General features: G+C 49.0%; 1 long non-coding RNA gene across 1 annotated transcript in view; it reads left to right on the plus strand.

The window, feature by feature from the left end:
• Nucleotides 1-27118, plus strand: part of LOC144806491 (uncharacterized) — a 45504-nt gene that overhangs the window by 6207 nt on the left and 12179 nt on the right. Inside the window, exons 2-3 of the long non-coding RNA XR_013605812.1 lie at nt 3013-3063; nt 5779-5898. This is a non-coding gene — a long non-coding RNA (uncharacterized LOC144806491). The remainder of the gene's footprint in view (nt 1-3012; nt 3064-5778; nt 5899-27118) is intronic.

Below are 27118 nucleotides of genomic sequence, written 5' to 3' on the forward strand. Positions count from 1 at the left end.
CACCCGAAGGTCTCAGAGCGCTGGCAGATAGCAAGGATACTTATGACCAACTGATCCAGGAAGTAGGAGAGCTCAGCTGACTAAAAGAGCCAGGTTTTTAGTTGTTTTCGGAATTTCATATGATCTGGCTCTACTCTCAACTGAATGGGGACTTCCTAGCTGGTGACCCCCATGCATGCACTCACCCTGCAAACACTTTCCTTAAAGCGACTTCCTAGCTGGTGACCCCCATGCATACCTTCACCCTGCACACACTTTTCTTGCAATAACTTCCTAGCCAGTGACCCCCCATGCACGCACTTACCTTGCACACACTTTCCTTGCGGTGACTTCCTAGCTGGTATTCACCATGCACGCACTCACCCTGCACGCACTCTCCCTGCAGTGGCTAGTGGCTACCTAGCTGGTGACCCCCTTTGCACACACTTTTCTTGCAGTGACTTCCTAATCGGCTGTGGTGACTTCCTAGCTGGTGACCCTCATACACGCACTCCCCCTGCACACACTTTGTTGTAGTGACTTTCTGCAAGAAGCCTCTCTATGCACAATCTCACTGTCACACTCCCTCTGATATAACGTCTGCACAATGGTTCCCGGTGCACACATTTCTCTGAAGACACGCGCCTTGCACGCCCTTTCCATGAGGGGTGTCACAGCGATATATATATACCGCCAGCGCGTTTTCAGGGCATCAGTGCCGTATCACGCACTGCTGGCAGACAGTTGTTCTCAGACACTACCTGCACTCACAGTCCCCTCACAATCACGCTGGACACACCGTCAACGAGCAGCCCTTCATCGCTGCACACAGCCCTCCAGCAGACAGTCATTAAACACACTGGTTCACCCTCTCCTTGCTTCCTCACCACCTGCACGGATGCAACCTTCACTCGGTGATTCCATACACTCACTATCACCCGTGCACACATCCACTCTCCCCACAGTGACTTCTTGCAGTGTGCGCCCTATTCACACCTCAACCAGACTCGTGCACACACAGTCCCGGTAGACAGGGACTTCCCCTCCCATACAAACTCACTCCTTTCAAGATCTCACTGTGACGGCTCACTACCAGACGCGCACCTCTGATCACTCCCCGAGTTACACCTTCAACCAGTGACGCGCTGATCGGCCTCCCTCCGTGGGGCATCCAATCTCACACCAGAGGGGCGCCCGTTTACACACGTATCACACTATCTGCTCCATCCTTTTGTTGTTGTTAGCCACTGCCATGGCACTCCTCACTGTGGTAGTGCCCCCAGCCTCCCCTCTTCAATGCCCTCGATGAAGTCTGCAGCGATCCCCTCTCGTGCACAGCTCCCAGGTACACGTAAGTGCCCTTCTCCCATCAGCAATGTCCCCTCTCCCCCCTTGCAGGGCATCCCTTGCCCCCTGCAGCCCCCGTCCCTGAACCCTGTGTTACCTTTCTAACCCCCGAATTACTGCTTGTCTACTACAGTGCCCTTTTGCTCCCTCTTTAGCACATCTGTTACCCCCACCAGGCCCTCTCCCGCTCAAGCAGTGCAGCTTTCACACCACCTGGAGTTCTTTCTCACCTCTAGCAGAGCCGCTCTCACCCTTAGTAGCGCCACTCTCATCCCCAGCAGCACCCCTCACAGCGTGCTCTCACCACCCCACAGCGCCTCTCACATCCTCGCAGCACCCATCACATCCTCGCAGCGCCCATCACACCCTCGCAGCGCCCATCACACCCTCGCAGCGCCCATCACACCCTCGCAGCACCCATCACACCCTCACAGCACCCATTACACCCTTGCAGCGCCGCTCTCACACCAGCTAGTTCTCTCACCTCTCGCAGCCCTCTCTCACCCTTAGCAGCCCCCCTCTAGCTTTGAAGCCATCGCTGTTGCATATTTATCTTATGCAACTAACAACCATTGACAAAGCCAATAGTCCTGGCTTGTAGTAGATGTAATGTTACTTGTTGTATATGGATGGAATGGCGAAGCAGCAAAATACCAGTGGGGCGACACACTATGCCGAGCATGGACTTCAGTTTGGGTTTTTAAGCCACGCCCTTCATTACTTCGACCACTTCCCTCTGGGAGCCATCACAAGGTTTTTCATTCCACTTAAAGCCCTTCCTCCGGTATAGTGATTTCCTGCTGAGCTGGGAGAACAAGTTCACTCAGACTTGGCAGTCAGCCCCAGAGAGACTAATCCATGCTCGGGCCCCTCATCCATTGGCACCTTGTGATTCTTACAGCGTTACAGTTTATATCTCATTCCCCTTATTGGATTTTGTCATTTTAGTGTCATTTTATTCAATACATTTTACCTTTTTTTTTCTATTTTGGTTCGGGTTTTTTATTGTTTTGCATTTTGACTTTTACTTTTTTGGTTTCTGCATAAATATTTGACATATTACCTTAAGTTAAGCCTGCCTGTTCCGTGCTTAGGTACCAGGGGGTTGATCCTAGGTTAATTGAATGGCTTTGAAAGTTCATTCTGACAACGGTTGTGATTGTTCCTCATCTACCGTAAATATTAATTCAGTTTCTTACAGAAACTATCTGAAATTATCTGCAAAACAGGCAGGAGACAACCTACCAGGCTTGAAGCACCCTGTGGACAAACTGGAATATGGGAATAGTATTGTGTGGCAATAGAACCTCTAAAAAAATTCAGCTTGGTGATGAACCAAGAATCACGCTTGAATGTCACAACTTTTTAAAACAAGGTAGTCAGGAAAGTGTGGCGAATATATTGCAGCTCTTTGCATTTTGGCAGCCCCAAGCAAATTTGAGAACAGAGTGGATGTATATAGCAGAGGCGAGTCTGTTCACCCAATGTGAGTGGTGAGATCCGCTTTGCTGGTCTGCCTGAAGGTATGATGCTGCTGACAGTGGCCTGTCTGCTAATAGCGATGGCGTGACTGGTGGATCTATGAAGCCAAATAAGAGAAAATTATCTTCCGACACCACAGTCTTCGTGACTGAGACCAGTAATACTGAAGACTCTGAGACTCACAGCAGTAATTTCTCCTTTCAGAGCGTTATTGCTGCAGATGGAGTGAAGCCAAGAAGTAAGCACATTACTAAGGTACCAACAAAGTTTAATATTGTTCATTTGTATTAACAGTTTCTCTTTTGCAGCTTTTGGAAATGCATTTTCTAGTTTTTTTGCTTTTTGGTTAGTTTTTTATTGTAGGCTGTTATCTTCGGTTTAAAGGGAAATATGTTGTAGTGTGTGACTGTGGCGTGGGATCTAAGACCAGTTCGGGGTAGGTAAGGTTTTATTTTGGAAAACATATTTTTATGGCGGGTTGTCAAGGTGTCTCTCTGAAAAGTTCTGGGGTCCGTGATGGCGTCTGGTTATGGTCTTGTTTCCAGATGGTTAGGAAGCAGACTTCAGGGGATGTTCCGTTCTTCCTAACTCCTCGTTGGACTCCGCCAGGGAAAAGAAACAGGTACAGATCATCAGGATATGTACCCTATCTGGACTCTCCCACAGGGAACCGGGCAAGTGCAGGGGACACCCGTGCTAAGATGCTAAACACTTTATTAAACGTGCGAGGGTGCAGAAGCGTGATTACTGGTGAGGAGGGGTATATTTACTCGGTGAGGACAAAGAAAGGTTGGGCAGATATTCTGGCACACATGCGGCTACGGTTTAGAAGAACCCCGTCTTCCTACCCAGCCCGCCAAACGCTGCTGTACCTGTTGTAGCCACACTCCTCCCTCGGGAGTGTGGCACGGCGATTCACGGATCCGGTGGCCTCCTGGCTTACTCCTGTCGTCCTCGGGTTCGCCTCCAAAAGCTCCGTTCTATGCTCCTCCGGGCCGCTCTCCCACTCTCGATCCTTGGTCGGTGACGTCACACACCAGGACATCTTCTTCCGCGTTTTTACCCACTAGGAATCCTGCATCGTCATCAGGGGGTGGAGCTGCGTACTCGTGTGTCCTCCAGTTAAAGGGGCCGACATCCAATTCGTCGGCTAGATCCCAGGAACAGGCTTCTCCCCTGTTCCAGTCATGCTGATAATGAGGCAGAGAGGGGGAGGACGTCAGTTCACTACGCCACCACTCAACATTATCCGGTTCTTTTCCTCCCGTCCCCTGCCCAGTGTTACAGTGACCTTAATGCTGCAATTTGCATTTCATTACCATCATTTGCTTACTCTGGAGAATCTCCAGGGTGTAGGAGGTTTGCTGTTCCAGAGTTCTTTCTTCAGCTTCTGGGCAGTTATCACTCTGTGGCGATCTGTGGTCCTGTTTCTCTGCTCTTCTTGTAGTAGCTCTTATCAGAGCTTCATCCATCCGCCAACGATAATAAGATGCCAGGCATCACCCAGCACACAACACAGACTATGTTGGGCTATGTCGGCGCAGTTAGAGCGAGGATAAAGTTCTCCGGACCCATCAGGCTGTGAATGTACCCTAAGGGCTTAAGATGAAATGAAGAGCTTACCTCCTTCCTGAGTGGCTCCAGACTGCTGTGTGCAGACCCGATAGCTGGCAGTACCCTGGAGTATGTATGAATAAATCAGATTATGTTGGAAGTAACCTGCAATATAGTGGCAGGCAGCACCCTGCCATAGAGTAGGATTTCTCATAGTGTTTTAATTACTGACACATTAATGGAGATTGTCTTTTAACAGGCAGAAGAACAACACTGACCGTACATTTTTCTGGGTTTGTCTTTAAAATGACGTACACATTAGGAATGGCATTTCGTTCTGCTGGAATAATAACACAAGTTATCTTGCACTCTATGTTGTTGCATGAATTGTAGGCTGCAATAAATTCCATGTTTCATTCAAACAAGCTTTCTACAGGGCACATACATGATTTGCTGCTGTAGAGAAATAATGCTCCTGTGTACTGTGGCAGACTCAGAAATATTGAAAAACTTCATTATTTCTCTTTCAGTACTTCCTAGTAAAATCTTTCACTTTTTGACTCCTACATTTAGCAGAAACATAACTTAGCACCATTAAAATAGTTGTGATGGGGAACATTCATGTGGGGTTAGGACTGGCTCGACCAGAGAGCATGCTGACTTGGAGGAGTATGGAGTTGACCACATTGCCTGGTCCGGTGTGGAACCAAGCCAGCGATGCTTTGCTGCAGGCTCATTTGCCCTGATAGCTGGTCAACAGTTTGAGGAGGAGGAGGTGAAGAGCTGGCTAAGTGTGCCATGAGGCTTGCATTTCAGTACATCCCTGAGAAGTGAGCTTTGATTCGATGTAGTGTTCCTCTTATACCACGTGCAATTACTTCTCTCCAAAGCCTCAAGAATTCCTGGGTGTGAAGGGCGGCTGATTCTGATTGGGTGCTTGATAGTTTTCCAGAAACTCAAGTTCTTGATTGTTCATGTTTGTCAGTAGTTAATGAAACACGCCCAGGGGTTTTATCTCTTCAGTTGACACAAGCTGCAATAAAAGTTTCTTTCTCATTGCAAGAAAATATGAACGGCTGACGAGCCTCTGTCTGTCAAAGAATGGAAGGGCTGAGGAACTGTCATTCATCTCACTGCTAAGCAGAGCAGTGTCATGCTTCACCCTCACTCAGGCCTCTGATTTTAACTAACATCGCTTAGAACACTGGGACTTTAGAACCCATCCGTTTAATGAGAAAAACAAAACTACAAGTCCCATAAGCAATAGTGGTGGAAGGTGTCACGCATGACCTGGGGCAATATCGATTCAGCACATCCAGTTCCAATTTTTTAAGTATTTGACATAATATTGAATTTATAACCTTTGTTTTAATGATCTTGAGTCACCAGAATACTAAAAACTTCTTTTATTTTCAGGGTCAATTAAGTAATGGTCACCAGCTTGGAAGCTCTGTTCATTCTTCAGTATTTGTCATTGATCTCCACGTGTGGCTGGTTTGGTTCTGCCCCCTGCATCGTTCCCGATAACTCGCTCAGGTAAGGAGCTTGTAACAGCAACATGATAACCCCATACTCGTCTGTAAGAAGTGCGCTCTGAGGCAGGTATCCGATCATTTTTGTGAAACAAGCAAGCGCCAATATCTGCTATGTACATTTGTTAAAATAAAACACAATCAAATCACAGTATACTGTTCCGGAGGTTCTGTCCCAGCGACATTATCTGTAACTGAACGCAGACACCCTAGGAAGCATGTGCTTTTAAGACCAGTTGCATTCACTCACCTGAAGGTGACATGCTTCATTATTGGGCTATACTCCTCACCAGGCCGGCGCTACAATGCCTGGCGGGCACCACCAGAGGGCACTTTGTTGGAGATCTTTTATTAAGTATGCCGGATGAGCATAGTAGGACAGAGGATGTTGTGTCATAAGATGTGAGATTGGTGAAGTCTGAATAAAAGATCAACTATTGACCAGTTGCCGCAATATAGTTAATGTGATCATCCTGGTCCATGTTGAGATTAAAAACAGTGGCAGAGAAACTGAGGAACTAATGGCCCCTATCACGGTGTGAAAGTGTCGATCACCTATGAACCTGCTGGTAAGCTGGGGTCTATACTTCAGGTCAACGTTTTTAATGCCTTCTGTAGTCATGGAGCCATCTGTTGCCATTTAATCAGAACCAAATATGAGAAAATGGGTAAATGTGACCTAATCTTCTCCACAGTATGAGGAGCTCTGTAACTCAAAGCCCTGCACCGTGCATAGGTGATAAGGTGCATATTAACATCTTATTACCACAGGTGAGCACTGTCTAACAGAGTGCACTAGATACGGTAACCCTCCTAAAATTCAGGACATATTGACTTATCCAATAGCGAGGACGCCGCATCAGAGGGCAACTGGTTTGAAAAGCACATGCTTCCGAGGGTGTTCAGTTAGAGATAATGTCTGTGGGACTGAACCTCCAGAACAGTATACTGTGAGTTGATTTATATGAAGAATGCATATCCTGGACTGTCATTTTCCTCAACATTCCTCATCAGGCACTAGTCACCTCACACCTTGACTACGCCAATGGCCTGTACACTAGCTTGTCTGTAGGGCTCTGTCATCGCCTCCAGACGGTTCAGAATGCTGCGGTGCGACTGGTCAGCGGTATCCCCCTACGTGAGCATATAGCGCCTCACCGTCATGAACTCCATTGGCTACCGGTCCAAAAAAGGGCAGAATTCAAAGCTCTGATCCTAGCTCATCGTGCCTTGCGAGGCAAGGGCTCTGCCTATCTTGCCACGTGCCTGATTCCCTATAACAACTCCAGGACCCTACGCTCCTCTTCAAAAAACTTCCTCACTGTTCCTAGATTTAGGAAATCTCGTTCCGGTGGAAAATCTTTCCCCGTACTGACGGCAGCTCTCTGGAATAAATTACCCAATGCCATCCGGTTGATCGAGGAGGAACAACCCTTCCGGAGAGCCATAAAAACCCACCTGTTCTGTTGATTGTTATTTTTTAACATCCTTCTATGCAGTATGAAGTTACACAGAAGCGCTGGGACACCCCGTTGGGGTAGCTGTGCGCGATACCAAAATACACTAAATAAATAAATAAATCTCTTGTGCTATTTAAAATAAAACACAACACACCGGGAGGCCAACACATCTATCATACATTTAATGCAAAAATAGCAAAAGGCCAAGCAAACTACCAAATGACAATTGTCTTTGCAATGGACGAGAGCATCCACCCTAAAGCAAGTTGAAGTATATAATGCTAATGCTACACAATGTATTTTTATACACGTTTCTGAAGTACTGGGTTTTTAAGAACCCAGCGGTGCCAGGGGACACACCCAAAGAGTTCGAGTTCTCCTGTCTCAGACTACAGAAACGCAGAGACTTCTTGGTGACTTCAAAGATCAAATTTATTGGCTGCAGCCAGTAACAGGTATCCTAGAAGTACAACACGGTGTATATTCTCAGGAGACTGCTCAACCTTACAAAACCAGCCTTCCCCTTTTATACAAAATATTATGCTTCAGGCAAACATTCCTTATTTTACAGTTGACCATTCACATATTTCTTCGACAAAGAAAAGCAGAATCATGATGGCAAGCTCATTTTCAGTTTGTTCAACCCACAATCAATTACCCGGCAAGGCCCAACACTTTTCATCAGATAATCGGCTGGACCCCTAACAAAAACGGGCACCTCCTCCTCGTAAAACAGGTCATAAAGAAAAGAACAGAGACAGGTGTGAGTAAGATTAGACATAGTTGTGTGCAATGAAGGGTTTATGGCATGCTGCGCCTTGGTTCCTAATCTCGATCGGCCACTGGGAAAGGAACTGGCCAAACAGGTTTGGCTTCGGGCAATGGAGTCAGCTTGCCCAGGTCACACAGAAGTCAGCAAAAGTGTACGTGTCCCTAAGACTCGTTTTGGCCTTAGTCATCGGCCTATGTGAGGGCAACCACAAAATGGCTGCCGTACTCAAAATGGAACCTGAGGGTTCAGAACGGAATCTCTGATTTTATGGTGATCTTGTCACTCGAATACGCCGAAAATACTCGTATATATCATACTCGTCATTTTCGGTCTGCTGATACCAAAATCGTCATGCTACGATGATGTTTATAACATGGGTCCAGAATTCACGGAACCACATTTCTCCTAATACAAGTCAATGAAACATGAACACGTGATAGAAACAGTTACTGAAACAACACTAATGAGTAGGAGGCAGGATCTTCTCTCGAGAGGAATGTGAGGAGTCCGTGAGGTGCAGATAAAAGATACACAGACAAGCTGCAGAATTCACTGTTTCTGGAAATAACACTTCTGTTTGTCAATATTCGATTTACTACAAGATTTTATTTATTTATTTATTTAAGAAGCTTATAAAGCGCGCAGCTACCCCTAAGACGGGGGTGTCCCGGCGCTGGTAGATTAACAGCTAAAAGAGTGAGTAGTGAGTTAAAGAGAGGTAAACAACCAGGTTTTAAGTTTACGTCGGAACAGAGGTTCGGTCTCAGTAAACCGCAGGTCAAGAGGAAGACTGTTCCACAGTTTGGCCGTAATTACACCAAAGGCTCTGCCTCCGCACCTGGAACGGCAAAATCGAGGAACTACCAAGAGGCGGAGGCTATTGGATCTCAACGTTCTGATAGATTGAGAGAGTTTGAGTCTTTTTTGCAAGTAGACCGGACCAGAGCTGTTGAGCGCGCGGAAGGCAAAAACAAGAACCTTGAACTGGATGCGGTGGGAAATAGGAAGCCAGTGGAGTTTATTCCGGTATGAAGTTATTGAGTGACGAAACGGAATATTTCCAATCAGCCTTGCAGCAGCGTTTTGTACCATTTGTAGACGATCTGTAAGGTACCGGGGAGCGCTGGCATAGAGACTATTCGCATAGTCTAAATGCGACGTGATCAGAGCGTGAACAACGGTTTTACGACAGTCTATTGGCAAGTAAGGAAAAATTTTCCTAATCATGCGGAGTTTGACAAAACAAGCCGAAGAGACTTTATTGATCTGGGCTTTGCAGGATAGATCAGTGTCAAACTGAAAACCAAGATTGCGTACTGTCAGGGCAGAAGTAGGGGGGGGATTCAAGACAGGTGGCCACCACAAGGAGCTGGAGAGTGTTGTTTTTTGATTAAAAAACAAGACCTCAGTTTTGTCAGTATTCAGAACAAGGTGATTAGTGGCCATCCAGGAGCAGATGTTACTGAGACAGTTCCGAAAATTGGAGAAATTAGCATCAGAGTGCTCTTGGAATGAAAATACTAGCTGAGTATCGTCAGTGTAGGAGATCACTCTGACCCCCCAGGATTCGACCTCCCGTGCCAGAGGGCCTAAATAAACATTAAAGAATAAGGGGCTTAGGGCAGAGCCCTGAGGTACTCCACACAGGAGAGGTTTGCCCTCAGATTCAAAGGGACGGAGAAAGACCTTCTGAGTCCGGTCAGTGATGAATGATCTAATCCAAGTTAAAACCTTACCGCCTATTCCCAACTGCCTTAGGCGGTTAAGAAGAATTTCATGGGATATAGTGTCGAAAGCGGCGGACAGGTCGAGGAGAACCAACATGGCCTCCTCACCCCTGTCCGCACACTCCCGGATGGTCTCTGACACCTCAAGAAGAGCGGTCTCAGTACTGTAGCCGGTCCTAAAGCCCGACTGCGAGTCGTGGAGCAACTGCTCGGTTTCCAAGTATTTAGCCAGTTGGTACTGAGCCGTCTTTTCCAAGATCTTAGCTGGCTTAGGCAAGAGGGAAATCGGACGATAATTACAAAGTTGTGATGGATCAGCATCTGTTTTTTTCAGGATGGGAACCAGCATAGCCTGTTTCCATACCAGAGGGAAAAGACCCGAATTTAATGAAGAATTCCAAATGGAAAGAAGAGGGTTAATCAGGATAGGGGTAAGATTGCCCATTACCTTAGCAGGGACTGGATCTAGGGGAGACCCGGATTTGCCTTGGATAAATAATTTGGTGGCCAGCTCAAGAGTTAGCTCTTCAAAGGAAAATAAGCCTGTCTGAGGCACAATATCCCTCAGTGGAGGGGAGGGTAGAACAGGTTCGAAAGGTGTGATTAATTTAGTGATTTTTTCCTGAAAAAAATCAGAGAGGTCATCACAAAGCGCCTGACTAGGGGTGCACAAAGTAGTCAAGGCAGGAGGGCTGACAAAATCCTTCACAATTTTAAAGAGGGTTTTGGAAGAGTTCTCAGCGTTTTTAATTGACTGTGAGAAGTAACCTCTCATCGTGGTGCATTTTAGTTTTTGGAATTTATTCAGCGCCAGCTTGTAAATAGCTTTGGAGTCGGCATCGTAAGTCTGACGCCATTTACGCTCCAATTGTTTACACCGGGTGTTTTCCTCACGTAACGCAGGGGAAAACCAAGGGGCCGAGGGTCTAGTTCGTGAAGAAGTAATGACGTTAGCAGGGGAGATAGTATCAATAGCGGCCAACACGGCAGCGTTATATTTAACAACTTCTTCGTTAGGGTCCCTAGTTGAATCGAATTGATAGGAAAAGCAGGGATCGATGGCATCGCAGGTGATTTTGTGCCATTTTCTCCCCGTCTCTCAATTCAAAGTAGAATGAGGGGGCGGGATGGGGACAGACAGGCCAAACGGAAGAAGGAAATGGTCCGACCAGGTAAGGGGCAGGGAGGGAAGGGATGAGATGCCTGGGTGATTAGAGAATATAAGATCGAGAGTGTGACCGGCAGTATGGGTAGGGCCTTTAACTAATTGGGGCAGAGTTAGTCCAAGTAGAGTCTCCGTAAGGTGAGATGCTTGAGCGCAAGCGGGATTATCACCATGTAAATTGAAATCTCCTAGTATCGTAAAATACGCATGTCTGAGGGAAAGATCAGCGATCGTGTGCAAGAGGAAAGTAAGTGAGGTAGCAGAGGCATTAGGGGGATTGTAGACCAAGATACCCGCCATAGTAATAATGGAAGAGTCCAGGATCGTGAAGTACATGGCTTCTATAAGCCCAAGATTCGGAAGTTTTTTTAACAGTAACCTGGAAATGAGATTTCAAGATTATGGCAAGGCCGCCACCTGTTTTGTTGTTCTCACGGTTGATACCCACCAGACGGTAGCCCGGGGGGGGGGGTAGCCAGGTGAATATCAGGTTGAGACGAGTCTTTGATCCACGTTTCGGTAAGGAATAGAATATCCCAAGTCAAGGTGACAATGGATAACCAAATATCAGTGGCGTGCCGAGGGAGGGAGCGACAATTGACTAACGCTGCTTTTATCGAGCTGGGGGAGCGGCGAGGAAAAGAGGACTCTATAGGGGAGGCACGACATTTGGAAGGGGAAGTAATCATGAAATCACAGTGACTACATTTAAAAGGCAGGTCAACCGGGTTGAAAAGACAGCATAGGTCGGGAGGGGAACAGGTACCTTGTCTTAAATTGAGGAGCTGATTGCGCGACCAGTGGATATTTGAAGTCAGAGTGGCAGGGGGTCTGGCGCTGGGCGCGGGTCCGGCGCGGACGGGCGCAGCCGGGCTTGCCTTAGGCGCGCCATCGGCGCGCCCGCTGCGCGGACGGGATGTCCGTCTTCTAATATCCAGTCTGGAGGAGGGAGGGAGGCGTCCAAGAGCTGTAACGCTACCCTGCCTCCCCCCAAGATGGCGACCTTGCCCTCAGCGACCGGTGTCAGCCCTGCACTGAAATGGCTGCACCGAAAATGAGACCCCCGCTGCCCAAGCCCTAGAACGATGTAACTCTCGTCCAAGGAGTCGGCCGGGTGGGTGAGTAACAGGAAATTAAAACAGCGTCAATTAAAATATTTACATTTCTTAAAATAAACAATCGCGCTATTTCCTGCAATGTCAGCGAGTGAGGAGGGATAGGAAGAATGCCCCCGGCTTCCGCCTCAGGGAAAAGTAAATAGCAAGTAATCTGCCAGAATATCGGATAGAGGCACCTTAAGTAGCCTGGGAGGGCGGGAGGCGTCCAAGAGCTGTAACGCTACCCTGCCTCCCCCCAAAATGGCGACCTCGCCCTCAGCGACTGGTGTCAGCCCTGCACTGAAATGGCTGCACCGAAAATGAGACCCCCGCTGCCCAAGCCCTAGAACGATGTAACTCTCGTCCAAGGAGTCGGCCGGGTGGGTGAGTAACAGGAAATTAAAACAGCGTCAATTAAAATATTTACATTTCTTAAAATAAACAATCGCGGTATTTCCTGCAATGTCAGCGAGTGAGGACGGATAGGAAGAATGCCCCCGGCTTCCGCCTCAGGGGAAAGTAAATAGCAATAGATACGGTAGGTACCGCACTATTTCACACGCTCCCAATAGCAATAGATGCAGGAAAGTGTGCAGATGGACTTCACAAAATGAAAGGGTTCTGGGCCCTAATAGAATCATGTAACTTTGCAGGCATATTAAGGCGAACAGACACGCCAAATTAATATAAGAATATTGTAATTTGGTAATGTAATATATCAATGCACGTTGTGACAGTGATGTGTATGATGTGTAAACAATTATCGGTATTAAAGAAACCAGTCTATCCAGTTATGCTTTCTCAATTCCTTCTTCCTAGAGGCCACCACTGCTGCTATCCAGCTGTATTCAGCAGTGCCTCCTGTGACCTGGAATCCTGCATTTAATCAATACCAAAGGTTGTCAATGCTTCTAGCCAACTCCAGTCACTGGTGCCACTCGCACCCCCACCACCCTTGGGCCTATTATTCTTTTAGCCAGCTACAGTCAGTAGTAGCCCCTTGGGCCTGTATGTACGCCTACTAGCCAGCTCCTGTTAGTACTGGCCCCTGGGACCTGTTATCATTCTAGCCAACTTGAGTCATTCGTAGCACCTTGGGACTAGTGATCATACTAACCAGCTTCAGTCAGTATTGGCTCCCTGAGACCTATTATCCTGCTAAGTAACTCCAGTCAGTAGTGACCCCTGTACCTTAAATCCTGCAAATATTCAAAACCAGAGGTCAATTCTACTGCCAACCAGTTCCAGTCAATATTGACATGTATTGTTACCCGGCTTGTAATGAATAACAGAGGTCAGCGTTGTTGCTAGCCAGCTCCAGTCACTAGTGCCCGTCACATATTATCCTGAGTAGGATCAATGGCCAAGGCCTGTGCAGCTGCTAACCTGCTCTAGTCAGTAGTGACCTCCCAGACCTGTTATTCTGCATATAATCAGCAAGGCTTCGGCCATAATAATACTCACCCCACATCCTTATGGTATATTAGCAATGTAATTTATTTACATAATACGGTAGTTACCGCACTATATCACACGATCCCAAAAACAAAGAAAATCAAAATTTGCCTAACTGTTCAGCACTGTTAAAAAATGACCAAATCACACCAAGCACTATAGCCTGCCACATCACATGGCACACTCAGCCACAACATGACAAGATACCACGGCAGGGATTTGGGGCCATTAATCCTCTGTTCGAGGCTTGTGTGCTGTAGATGCACATGCTTTGCATACTCCTGCCATCTTGTGTTCGGTCCGGATGTTTGCAAGTTGTTTTTCTTTGAAGAAGGCTTTACAATCACGAGGTAAGGTAACTCCACCTTTCGGTGATAGTGCGCATGGCCATCGACTCCATTGTTAGATTGTTTTTTACCCCAAATGGGTTCGAATGTGTATTGCTGGGCTCCGAAACTGCTCTTTGGGTTCCCCGCAGTCCACTATACCCTCAACGGTATTGTGTCAGTAACCGTTTCCCTGTTCTACGCATTTCAAACAGGTCGACAAACTCTCCATTTTCGATAGAAAACCTCGTGGGCAACCGTCGGGCCTTGCTGCGTAGGGCCAGCCATCTGCAAATGGAATGGACTTCATTCCATTTCTGTCCTGGGTGCCACACCAAGTACCCTCGCACCGACCTACATCAAGTTTGTAAGGAGGAAGACTGCGGCGCTTGTAAGTCGTTTCGGTCCAAGAGGACTCTACCCGATCATCAGGCTCGATGACGAGAGAGGAAGCGTCAAAGCATTCAACACACTCTGGATATCTTCTGGGAAGAAGCGTCCGCCATAGAAGAAGAGGCCCATCTCTATGCCAGAGCTCAATCGTTAAGGCATGCTGGGGCAGCCATGTGATTGCAATTCTACGTCATGCCAGTTCCATAGGCGACTGACCAAATGTATAGGTTATCTAGCGCCCTTCTGGCATCTAAAGAGGCCTAATAAACAGCATTTGGGTGTCAGCTCAATACTTAGTTGTGTGGCATGCACCATTTCTTCGACAGCTAGTTGCCAGAAGGAGTGTATTTCATCGCAGGACCATGGTTAATGTAAGAAATCAGACCCCACAGTGTTGCAGCGCAAGCATATATCTGGGCAAGACCTGACCATTCGATGAAGGTGTTGTGGCGTTAAGTAGGTTCTTTGAAGAAAATTATAATGTATCAGTCGAAAATGGGCATTAGTAGAAACCATGCATATTAGTTCGTAGCCCGCTGCCAGTCTTGATCTTCCATTGGAATGTCGGGCCCGTGTGTAGTGCCTACTGTATCTGATCGCATTGTTCTGTAAAGATGCATAATTAGGTGTCCACACGCTCCATATGTTAGCAGTATCTCAAGGGTTTCAGTATGCGGAGGACCTGTCGGATAGCATGGCCAGGTGTGCTTAGTGTTGTCTGCCAAGCCCGCATGTTGTAAAAATTGCCCCTGGCTTAGACCAAACTCATCTGGGTTCAATTCACCCTATTGCTTGCATCCCCTTCCCTCCATGCCTGGAAGGACATACTGAGTGCTATCTGCCTGATTGGTTTTAATATCCAAATTGGTAGCTCCCTATGTTATGGTGCGCGCTTAAGTACTCTCACTACAATCCATTGCCATACTCTGGCCATCTGTCGCACAATATATGGAGTATCTCTTGGTGTACCTGATTCCTCCATTAACAGCTCTGGAAGACAACCCGCCGCGTCCACCATTCCCACCAAGAGCCACATTTCCCAACTAGGGACTGTGTTGAGCCATCGAGCTGCGTGTTGCAATTGAACGGCATAATATTAGGGGTCCAAATGTGGGACCTCCAATCCCCCGCTGCATAAGTCCTGGTCAGTGTGGCCAAAGCCACTCTTCTATGTAATGGCCTTGTTGAAAGATTTAACAAGACCATGAAGGGCATGATCATTAGACTTCCTGAAAAACTCAAAAGAAGATTGGATGTCTTACTTCCTTGCCTGCTTTTTGCCTATTGGGAAGGGTCACAGAAGGGAGTGGGGTCCTCCTTATTTTAGCTTTAGATTACAGGAAAGTCCTGAATCAGTTTGCTGAGCTCTTCTTTTTGACCTCTCGACAGACTGGCTGTGTATCCATGATGTAGATGCTGAAGAAAGACTACCTGTCGAGAATAAAATATACAGGCAGACTGAACATGTGAAAGAGAGCATCAAAGCTGAAGTAAGCATGATGCTGGAATTGGGAGTTCTAAAGCCTTCCGAGAGCCCCTGGACCTGCCAAGTTGTCTTAATCCCCAAACCTCATAGCCAGGATGGTAAGAAAGAAATTAGTTTTTGTGTGGACTATTGGGGCGTGAATGCTGTGACCAAAAGCGATGCATACCAAACTCCATGGGCAGATGAACTTATTGACAGGTTGGGAGCAGTCAAGTATCTGAGTATGTTTGATCTCACATCAGAGTACTGGCAGATAGGTCTGACTCCAGGAGCAAAAGAAATATCTGCATTTTCAATCTCAAATGGGTATTATCAGTTCACTGTAATTCCCTTTGGTTTGAAAAATGCATCTGCCACTTTTCAAAGGTTGGTGAACTAAGCCCTTGCTGTATTGGAATCCTTGAGTGCAGCATATCTACACAATATTGCTCTCCTGATCCACCATAGGAAAGTATTGGAGGCTCTGAGAAGTGCCGGCCTCATTATCAAGGCATGCAAGTGCCATACAGGACTGGGAAAGGTTGCATACTTGGGTCACCTTGTGAGTGGAGGCCAGGTTCAACCCTTATATCCCAAGATCTAGACCATTCTGGACTGGGTGGCTCCAACTACCCCGACTCAAGTGAGGGCCTTCCTTGGCTTCCCTGGTACTATAGGAGGTTTGTGAGGGATTATGGCACCATTGTGGCACCCCTCACAGAGCTGACTTCCAAAAGAATCCCCACAAATAGTGAACTGGACTTTGAGCTGTCTAAAGGCTTGTGACACGCTGAAGGAAGCAATGTGCTCTACAGCTGTTCTGAAATCTGCAGATTATGTCAAGTAATTCATTGTACAGACTGATGCCTCGGATCGTGGTATAGGAGCAGTGCTATCACAAAAACATGCCCAAGGTCAATATCAGCTACTGGCTTTCATCAGTAGAAGGCTAATCCCCAGGAGGTGGGGCGTTGCCTGGCGATCGGCAAGATGGGGGCACTATAGTGTTGCTCTGCCGGCCGCCGATAAATATCCTTCACTTATCCTGCCTTCACCACGCTATCCATGGCTTTTGCCGCTGGAGCTGTGTAGCTAATGTAGCGACTGATCGGCTGAGGTGGTTTTCGATTGCCGCGAATGCCCGGAGGATTGTTAAGCCGTGAGAGGGGCGAGCCGTCTGCACAGGTGTAATGGCGGCATGACTCTCATGGCTCAGTGCGCTGTGGTCCCTTACTGCCTGTGGCAGCAATCTGGGAAGGCGGAGATTAATTTGAGACACAATGGAGTATCTGCAGACTGCAGCTGTGCCGTGACCACAGATAAGTGACCTGTCGGGGGGCTGCGGACACTAGTTTGTGCCGTACCGGGATTCGGCCGGCCGTGCTGGGTTCTGGAGACACGCTTGCGGCTGGCGTGAGCTGGCGGACTAGGCCGCGCCTAGGCCTCGTGAGGGGCGGTGGTGTCAGAGCGGCCGTTCGTTGCTGAGGCGCTCAGAAGATTAGCCCCCCCGCCCACATCTACATCTCTCCCCGGTGGTATATACAAGCAACGCTGCACGCGCTCACCTTTGCCCAGTTGGCGCCCTCAGAGACCGAATTCGGTGCAGCGGGAGGTGGCGCCTTCATGATCCGGACCTCTTGGGGGATGCTGAGTGGCTAGCGGGGCTGGAACTTGCACGCGGATGTGGTGCGACTGCGCTGGCCCCCTGGGAGCGGGTCCCCTCTTGCGGTATTCCTCACGGTTTTGAATAACGGACATTTCTTCAGACAGCTGGATTGTTGTTGTGGCTTTGCACTGCGGGCGAGCGCACCGTACTGGGCTGCGAGGCACCTTTGACTGTTGGATTCCTTACACCCTTCTGACCTGTTTGTATGGTGCGCAGCATTCAAGTGTCTCACTCACGGTCTCCTGCTGAACATTCCCTGCTGTTGTGGACTTATTGTGAAGCAGTTAGTGGTTGGGACCAACTGGGTTGCATCACTACTCCCTCTGACCGGCCTCTAGGAGTGAATCGTTTACATACAACGAGGGGCAGTACTTGTGGTCTGCATAGTGCGGACTGTTGAAGGGTGAGGCCTTAATGGGAAAACCAGAGAAGAATCAACCACGCGTCACCCGTGAGTTGCGTAAGGGGGGCAAACATACTCAAAACGCGGCCTCTGACTCAGAGCTGGAATCGGCCTCCCAGGGACCCTCGACACTGGAAAAATCGCTAGCTGCCATTCAGGTCAGTCTTCAATCTAATGACGGTAAGATCGAGGTCCTCAATGGGAGAATGGATCACTTTTCGGCCAAACTCAACAAACATGCGGAACGCATTGGGGAAGCGGAACAGAGAATATCAGATGCAGAGGATGGGCTGCAACAGGTAGCTGCGAAGACTACAGATATCACAAAAATTCTCGTTGTCATACAAGTGAAGAATGAGGACATTGATGCGAGATCGAGGCGCAATAATATTCGAGTTTCGGGTCTGCTGGAATCAACAAATGTGGGCTGCCTTGAAGATTACATGGAGGCGATGCTGCGGGAGATATGGGGTGCGGATGACTTGTCGCCTATGTTTGCGGTGGAGCAGACTCATCGCTCCTTGGCGGCGCACCCTCCTCCAGGTGCTACACCGTGCCCCGTAATCGCTCGATTACTCAATTTTAGAGACCGGGACACTGTCTTACGGATCACTCGCCAGAAGGGAACAATCACGTACCAAAACAATACCCTCTTGTTCTATCCAGATTTTACGGCACAGGTGCAGGCGGCCCGGAAGGACTTTCAGAATGTCAAGAAGGTGCTACTCAAAGAACAGATACCATATGCCATGCTTTACCCAGGGAGGCTGCGCATTGGGGAAGCAGGCACTGGAACATGGCGATGGAACATGCAAGATCCCTACAGAAGCACCGCAAAGGGCCATCTCCCACGTCTGACGTTGATGAGTGAACTGTGAGAAGTACATGGGCCCTGTGTTGTTGTGTACTACAAATCGGTGGCTCCACTGGCTTGGTGGGGCAACATTTCCATTGTGCACACTGTTAAATGTTTCTTTCCTTTATTCAGATGGTCTATGTCTGTTGGACTTGGCCCTTAGGGCAGGTTCACCCCTAGACTTTTTGTTTTTAATGGTGACCTGGTGATGGTGATTTTTGGGTTCTGCGCACTTTTACTGTGTCCCAGTGGAAAGTGCGTGCCACTTTGAGTGCGTGGAGTAAGATAGGCCTGCCCTCCCATAGGAATGCATGGGGAATGTATGTGTCCCTGGTAGTTCCTGATGCGTGGGGTGTACAGGCTCGAGTTTGGTATGTGTGAACCTGTGTGATTGAATGCTGCGAGATGGTGTATGCGGCATGTATGTGTCTAGTAGGGAAGTGCCATTCCTAGACATGGCTGTACGTGTGCTGTGAGGGTGCTGGCGTGTGATTGGCTGGAGCTGGCTGGGATGCCAGGCTCCAGGAAGTCTGGGTGGGTCTGCCCGGTGGTGAGTGTGGAGATTAGCATGCCGATGGCCGGGGAGGAGTGTACCTGTGTCCTGAATGAGGCTGGGTTTTCCCCTGACAATGCTGGCTCTGCCCCCCTGTGGTGCGTCTAACGACCCTAGCCCTGCCAGTGAGTAGAGACGGTGCTTGAGCCCATCAGCAGTGCTCACAGACCAGCTGCGACTGGTTCTGCCCCCACCCTGCACCTACAGACAAAGGATTTACTGTATAAAAATGGGGCTGTGTCCCCACAGAAGTTGTTCTCTCCTGATCCTACTTGAGGGGGGCTGCTGCTGCTGCTGGGGCCAGGAGGAACCGCCACTTGGACTGCCTCCCTGCCTGGAGGGCCAGTGAGCTGGCCCCTGGCCCAGTCTTGCCCCCCCCTGCCTTCCTGCACTCCTGGAGGACTTTTGTTGTACTTGTGGGCCTCTAAGCGCCTGGAAGCGCTTCATTTGCTATTATAGTGCTTGGGAGCGTTGTATCTCTCTGCTGGTGCCCACCTGGCATTTGGCCGCCTAATTGCTGCCCTCGAGGGATTCCCCGGCGTGGGGATCCCCCTTTTTGCACATTTGCGGCGCGGGAGCTCACCCCGCTTATTTGCCGCTTGTTGCCGATTGTGAGGTCCCCTGGCAGGTGCCCACCCTGTCAGGGACATTGCCGCCCTAAGATCAAGTGCCCACCTCGATTTATTGTCCTTTTGAAGGAGCCGGTGCCCACCCGGCCTTTGCTGCTTATCCCCCGCCTACGAGTGCCTGGAACGGGCCACCGCGCTGCCAGCGACGACCTGGAAGTGGCTGGCCGGCCGGCCAATCCGAGCACGGCCCGACAGAAGTCCCGCCCCCGCGACCCGGAAGTCAGGCAGGCCGGGGACAGGACATAGAGACAAACCGAAAGCTGGCGGGAGTCCACCCTGTGCTCCGGTGCAAGAAGGGAGAAGAAGTGTCCAGACGCCAGCGTCGGTTCCAGCAGGGCTCACCTGAGAAGGGGGAGAGCCCTGCCTAGGCGTCTGGTGAGCGGAGCGGAGATTGAGGAAGTCCGCCCGCACCAATCTGAGTTCACCGCCGCTGACCCCTCCGGAGTCCCTGTGCTGCACACCGGTGAGTGGAGCTGACCGGGAGGAGGGGAGGCCTCTAAGCGCCTGGAAGCGCTTCATTTGCTATTATAGCGCTTGGGAGCGCTGTATCTTCTCTGCCGGTGCCCACCAGGCATTTAGCTGCTTAAGTGCTGCCCTCGAGGGATTCCCCGGCGTGGGGATCCCCCTTTTTGCCCATTTTGCGGCGCGGTAGCTCACCCCGCTTATTTGCCGCTTATTGCCGATTTTTAAAGTCCCCTGGCAGGTGCCCACCCTGCCAGGGACCTTGCGCTGTGTATGGCCCATATCGAGTGCCCACCTCGCTCTTTGATTTAATGGCCGAGGGAGCCCACCCCTCGACAATCACCGCCGCAGCCCAGGGACATCGAAACCGTGGCCGGGCCGCTGCCTAGTGCGACCCGGAAGTCCCGCCTCAAATACCCCCAGGGCCGCGCTGCCATTGGCGGCCCCAGAGGAAGTCAGGCGGATTGCAGCGTGACGGGGCCAGGCCGGAGAAGCAGGAAGCAGCCTGCACGTCCTGCCGAGGCTCCCGAGGGAGAGGAGAGCCCCGGACCTCTGCCAGCAGCCGGTGAAGAGGCCCGTCGAAGGGAGCCCGTAGCAGAGCCGCCCGGGAAGCAGAGAGCCGGTGAGTGGGGCAGAAGGGAAGGGAGGGGCACCGGGACACATTGTCGGTGTCCGCCCCCCCCCCCGGTAGCGCGATCTTGCGCTCATTGCTAAAGTGAAGCCATGAGGGCTTCAAGGGGCATTACCGGCATCTAGAGTCCCCCAGAGGGGGGGGACTCCCAACAGAGGCGCCCCACGTATTCGCGGGTCCCCCGTGAGGGGCCCCACCGCCCCAGAAAGCCGCACCTTTGTCTGTTGAGAGCCCGAGAGGCTCAGGGGGCATATCGTGTGTTCGAGCCCCGAGGCTCCGGGGGCATAATTTGTTAGTTGAGCCCGAGAGGCTCCAAAGTGCCCACTATTATTTAAGAGCCCCAGAGAGGCTCTAGGTGCCCCCATTTTGCTTTGAGTCCCCAGGAGGGGGATTCCAAGTGGGCACAGTGGTTTTACGAGCCCTGAGAGGCTCAGGAGGGCCAGTCATTTGTGTAGAGCCCTGAGAGGGGCTCGTGAGTGCCCACACTGTTATTTAGAGCCCTGAGAGGCTCAGAGGAGGCATTTGGTTGCGTGAAAGGCCCAGCGAGGCTCCAAGGGGAAACAAGTGCTTTGTGCAGAGCCTGAGAGGCTCCAACGTTGTCCCCACCAGCATCGCTTCCCAGTTGCCCAGCACTTTGTGGGCAACTGCCACGTTTAGGCCCCCTGACTTTGGGACACAGGGCGTCCCAGCCCTAGAGAGGCCAGTTGGCCTAGGGACTGCCACAGGTGGTGGCTAATGTGATTTTGGCGCTATTGGGTTGTCCTGCACCTCTGAATGTATTTTAATGCGTCATGTGCCATGTTCTTACACCGCTGAATGTATTATATGCATCATGTGTTATGTGCTTACACCCCTACAGGTATTGTGATACTTAGGTGGTTGTTTTTCTCCTAGTGCAGGTGGTGCTAGTGAGGTCCTGGTTACCAGTGATTACTGGTTGTGTGCTATTGTGTACTACAGTGATTTTACATTCTATGTTCTATTTTCTAAGTGCTATTTCTAAAAGTGTTTCTTCTAAAAGTGCTGATTCCTGACAGTGGTCCAGGTGGCCCTGTCTTGTACATATCCCCTGTAAATTCTGCCCGTGCCTCTGGCACATTGTAAAGTGTGTGTTTTTATCTAATGTGTTTTGGTGTAATACAAAGGCTATTTTTATATAACCTTGTGTGGAGTTTCCTTTGTGGTGGGTCCTGGGTGTTGTTGCTGGGGTGCATGCGCAAATACTTAACTCGCATCGCCTCCAAGTTTAGCCTTGCTGCTCGCGCCACGTTACCTAGAGGGTGAGCAGGGGTTATCTTGGCGTGTAACTCCCTTGCCCTGACTTGGGAGTGGTGGTCTCTGACTGACTTTGGCGCAAGCCCTGGCCAGCCAGGGATCCCATTTCTAACAATGTCCTAGTGCATAAGTTGGCAGGCATAACTGTTTTATGGACCTATGATGGTGGGTTTTGGGTGGTTGATCATAATTCGATTGCCTGCTGCGGGAGGGTGCAACTACTCAAATGACAGCTCCTTACAATGCTACTCTTACTTTCCTGAGGATGGCTGCGTGGTGGGCTGCTTTACCTCCTGTTCGGCGTTACATGTTATGTTATGTTAAAAATACTTATAAAGCGCGCTCACACCACAAGGTTTCATGGCGCTGCGGACAAGGGAGTCCTGCCGCTAAGTGATTCATTCATAAGCCTGACGAAATAGCCAAGTCTTTAAGAGTTTTCAAAATTGAGGATATGATATCATCTATCTAGTGTCCTGAGGGAGAGAATTCTAAAATTTAGGAGCCAGGACCGCAAATCTTAGTCCCCCCAATTTCTAGCATTTAAAGGATGGAGTAGCTAGGGGATTTAAATGGGAAGACCTAAGATCCCAAGTGTGGATATATCTCTGGACCCGAGTAGTTACAGACACTGGGCAGTTGGCATGGAGCGCTTTAAGGAGAAGGCATCCCAACTTGAATGCACTGCGTTCGACTACCAGAAGCCAATGTAACTTTTTCATAAGAGGGTTGATATACTGCATTCTTGACTGGCGATAGATTAATCTAGCAGCCTGGTTTGGCACTAGTTGCAGACTTTTAGATTGATATGCCGGAATGGACAAGTAAAGAGTTAGTGTAGTCAATGTGAGAGATGACTACAGCTAAAGCAACTTGGGTAAGAGCTTCAGTAGTGAGAAATCTGCTGTTCTCCAGTAATGGGGTATCTTTCATAGATTCACATGCTTGAATTATTTCCCGTCGTCGAAGTGGGATTCCCACGGAACATAGAATAGCAATATAGCAATAGCATAGCGAAAGCATAGCTAAAAGAGCAACAGAAGTATTGTAACATGGACGTTAATAGGAAAAAACTTGTCACTTTAATAACTTATCCAAGTCATTAGATATGGTACAAACTGTAGCCAATCAGGAAACAGCACCCTCTGGAACCTTCTTCTGAGAGGCTCAGGCTCTCAGATTTTCTACCGCACGTCGTGTGAAGGGAGTCTCTCTGAGCTCTGCTCAGTACCTCTACCTTTTCTCTTCAGAAACTCTTCAGAATATCTTCACTGCTTTGTCTACTACAAAGAGGTCACTCATCAGACACTGTGAGTCTTGTGGAAAACTCCAGCTTCATTCCGAAGACCACCACAAAAAGTGTATCTACTGCCTCCACCCTGAACATCAGGTGAGAGATTGCAAAATCTGCAGGACTTTTCCTTAAAAGACTTTAAGAGACAGAGAGGGACGTCTACTTCTGTGGTTACAGAAACTCAAGACCGAGGATAATCCCTTATCAGATGTTGAGAGTGATTCCTCTATATGTCATCGGCGCCCTCTCCGTCGATGTTTGTCATGGTGTCGGTGAAGCCTCGCTTGTCTGCCACCTCCCACACATCGAGGAAAAAGAGAACTGTCTCCGGTCGGTCGTTGATGGATGCCTCCTCGCCGACGAAACGGTCGATGGCTCTCAAGGCTCTACCTACTTCGTCGACAGATGCCTCGTCATCGAAGGCTGCCTCGTCGTTGATGGGTGCCTCGTCGACGTTTGCTTCATCGGCAGTTGCCTCGTCAACAGTTGCCTCGTTGACAGCACAGAAGACTTTCCTTACGGAACTTCAACCATGCTCTTCATCGTCGACCGCTGAGTCGGCTGCCGCATCCTTGGTTCCACCTTCAGCTTTGATGTCTCTTGTCCCCTTGAAATCTTCAGCAACACTTTTGCTGCCTTCAGGAACGACGGATGTTTCCCTACTTCAACGTAGGAACTCTTCTTTGGATCTATTGCCAATTCAACCATCTCCAAATCTTTCTGTGGAGCTTTTTGACTATGGGGCTAATGAGGAGGATTCGGAAGAGGATGACCGGTTCCGTGCTGCTCGTACTCTTTCTGAGCTTCTCATCAAATGGCAAGATATTGATGATGACCAAGGATATGATTATTACCCATAGCCTAATACTCAACCACCACTTGAGAATCCAACTGTGCAGATACCCATGTCTCTCATCTCTAATTTGCAACATGTGCTTGATGACTACTACCGCCGATTTCCTCCCTCGGAGTCTGCCTCATCTGTCCCACAGACGCCTCTTCCTCTGCCTTCATCGATCATCGGGCCGCCCCCTCCGATGGCATCGATGTCTCATCACCAGGAGGACGCACACACAACTGACGACAACAGAGAAGAAGGCGAGTGGGTGATTGATCCCTCCTTACTGAGTGGGACAATTATTAAATTCAGACTGTCACTTACTGACAAAACTGAAGAGCCGACCTGGCACACATCCCTGTGTGCCATTCCCATGAACACTGCTAGAGGGATGACTTACACATATCGCAGGCAGTGAGTTAAAGTTAACAGATTTATACATTCCAGCTCATCACATGTGAGGGTTTACAGACGCTGTCTATGGGCACCGGGAGATTCAGTGATTTGCCCAGAATCACAGGATTTTGCACTGAAGCAGAGACTTGAACCCGAATCCCCAGTTCCCGAGTCGGCAGCTCTGGCTGCTGCACCACATCCTCTCCCCCCTGTGAGGGCATATCTGCATGAAATGCCCCTGCAATATCCTAGTTGATTCCTGTATATTGTAAGTGACCAGGGAAGTCATAGTACCTACATAGGCTGGACACTCGTCATTATGAGTTTGCCAGCTCCATGATGGCTTCACTGATATATGTGATGTTTGGCACCAAGCATCTCAACATAATAAACTTGCACTGATTCCAGTGTCGATTTTATTAAAAAATTGCACACAGGGTCCCCTGAAACCTACCAATCCTTAGTGTGGTCATTGACTGGCCTGAGCCAGCCTGCTACCACCAGAGTGTGTTCTGACCTCAGGGGAGGGTGCCTGCGCACTCTGAGGCTGAGAACAATGCCTTTCCTGGGTGGAGGTGTTCAGACCCCCCCCTGGACAGGAAGAGCCATTCGTGGTGGGGAGCGTCAGAGGTCTTGACTCCTTTGTAATGCGACCTTAGCCTCTCCTGTTCGAAGGAGCTGGCCTCCATCCTGTCCTCACCCCCTTTTTGGCGGCAGGACAGGTGGGAAACCCTTGATGGAAGAGGAGATGTGCCCCCCTCTACCAACTCCACCTCTCGGGTGCTGGAGGCTAGGTCAAGTACACTTTTCAGTGCCCACCATCTTGAAGATGATGGGACTTATTCAGTTAGGGCTAGGACTGTGTCCTCTCGTGGAAGGTGGGCATGTTAGAGGGCGTAGACTCCCCAGGCAAAGGGCCCATTGGACACTACCTGTCACTCCATGGTAACGCCCTTAAATCTAGTTTTTAGGTGGCATCCCCAGTCCATGAACTTCAGTTCCTGACCACCTAGTTACTTACCTGTAAGCAGCCTCTGTCCGATTGCTCTAGTCCCCTTTAATTTGTATTGGGTTTCCAACCTTGAACTTGCAACTGCACCCGGGCGCCCACGTGCCGCTGGTGGTGCACTGTTGGTTCTGAACTGAACCTTGTCCAATACTAACCTTAACTTCCGAAGAATGGTCTTGTAAGTATTGCCTATACGTATGTTGAATGTTTTCTTCACCCCATAGGTTACCATTGCAAAGTCTGAAAATTGCACTAATTATCCACTTTTTTATATTGAACAGTATTTCTATTGCAAAACATATTTATTCAAGATGAAATTCTGTGGTTCTGCAAAATAAATCTAACCAAGTATCATTTTATAAATTGGTCTCAGATTTATTCATTGAGTGTGTGTCATTTATTACCACTGTGTGTACAACAGTGTGTCATTTATTGCCACTGTGTGTATAACAATGTGTGTCATTTATTGCCACTGTGTGTACAACAAATGCTTAACACTACCCTCGGATACATCTAACTGCTCCCCCACACTACCACAAAAGAGCATTAGTATTATCTACTTTAGCCTCTGGAAAATCTCTGGGGATCCACTGGACTCCCTGCACACTATGGTATACTATATTGAGACTCACACTCAGACAAGCTGGATGTGGAGGGACTGGGAAATGTCTTGGAAAACTCAATGTACCAGCTCCCGCTGGATGTGGAGGAGGCCGCGACCATTTATAATAATTGGCTTTTGGATGCCTGTGATCAGCTTGTTTCTCACAAAAAATGGACTCCCAAACGGGCCTCTCCAACCGCTCCCTGGTATTCGGATAAGCTCAGGGCCAAGAAATTAGTTTGTAAACATGCAGAGATGAATTGGCAGAAATTTTATGACAAAGCAGAGAAGGAGAATTACAAAACTTGTATTTCCAGTTAAAAGAGTACTTCTCGTTACAAAGTACCATGGCCAAATCCAACTCCAAAGAATTGTTTAGAACTATTTTTAATTTTTTAAGTTTTATAAAGCGCATAGCTGCCCCAGTGACGGGGTGTCCCAGCGCTAACTAAGCCATGGCTGAAACACTTCAAAGGAAAAAGAAGAGCCTAAGCTGGAAAGAGCCAGGTCTTTAACGCTTTACGAAAGGCCAGATGGTTCTGGAGTCCTCTGATAGATGTAGGAAGAGAAGTTCCAGAGGCGTGCCGCCTGAACTTTAAATGATCGACCGCCCGCTCTAGCTCTGAGAAAACGGGAAGTGCAAGCCAAGCCCGCATTAGCCGAACGCAAAAGGCGATTCGGCACATAATGGGCCAGCAGATCCGCCATAATCTGCGGTTCTTGGTAGCTCAATATTTTATGGGCCACA

The sequence above is a fragment of the Lissotriton helveticus genome (genome assembly GCF_964261635.1).
Source record: "Lissotriton helveticus chromosome 1_1 unlocalized genomic scaffold, aLisHel1.1 SUPER_1_unloc_8, whole genome shotgun sequence".
NCBI classification, from domain to species: Eukaryota; Metazoa; Chordata; class Amphibia; order Caudata; family Salamandridae; genus Lissotriton; species Lissotriton helveticus.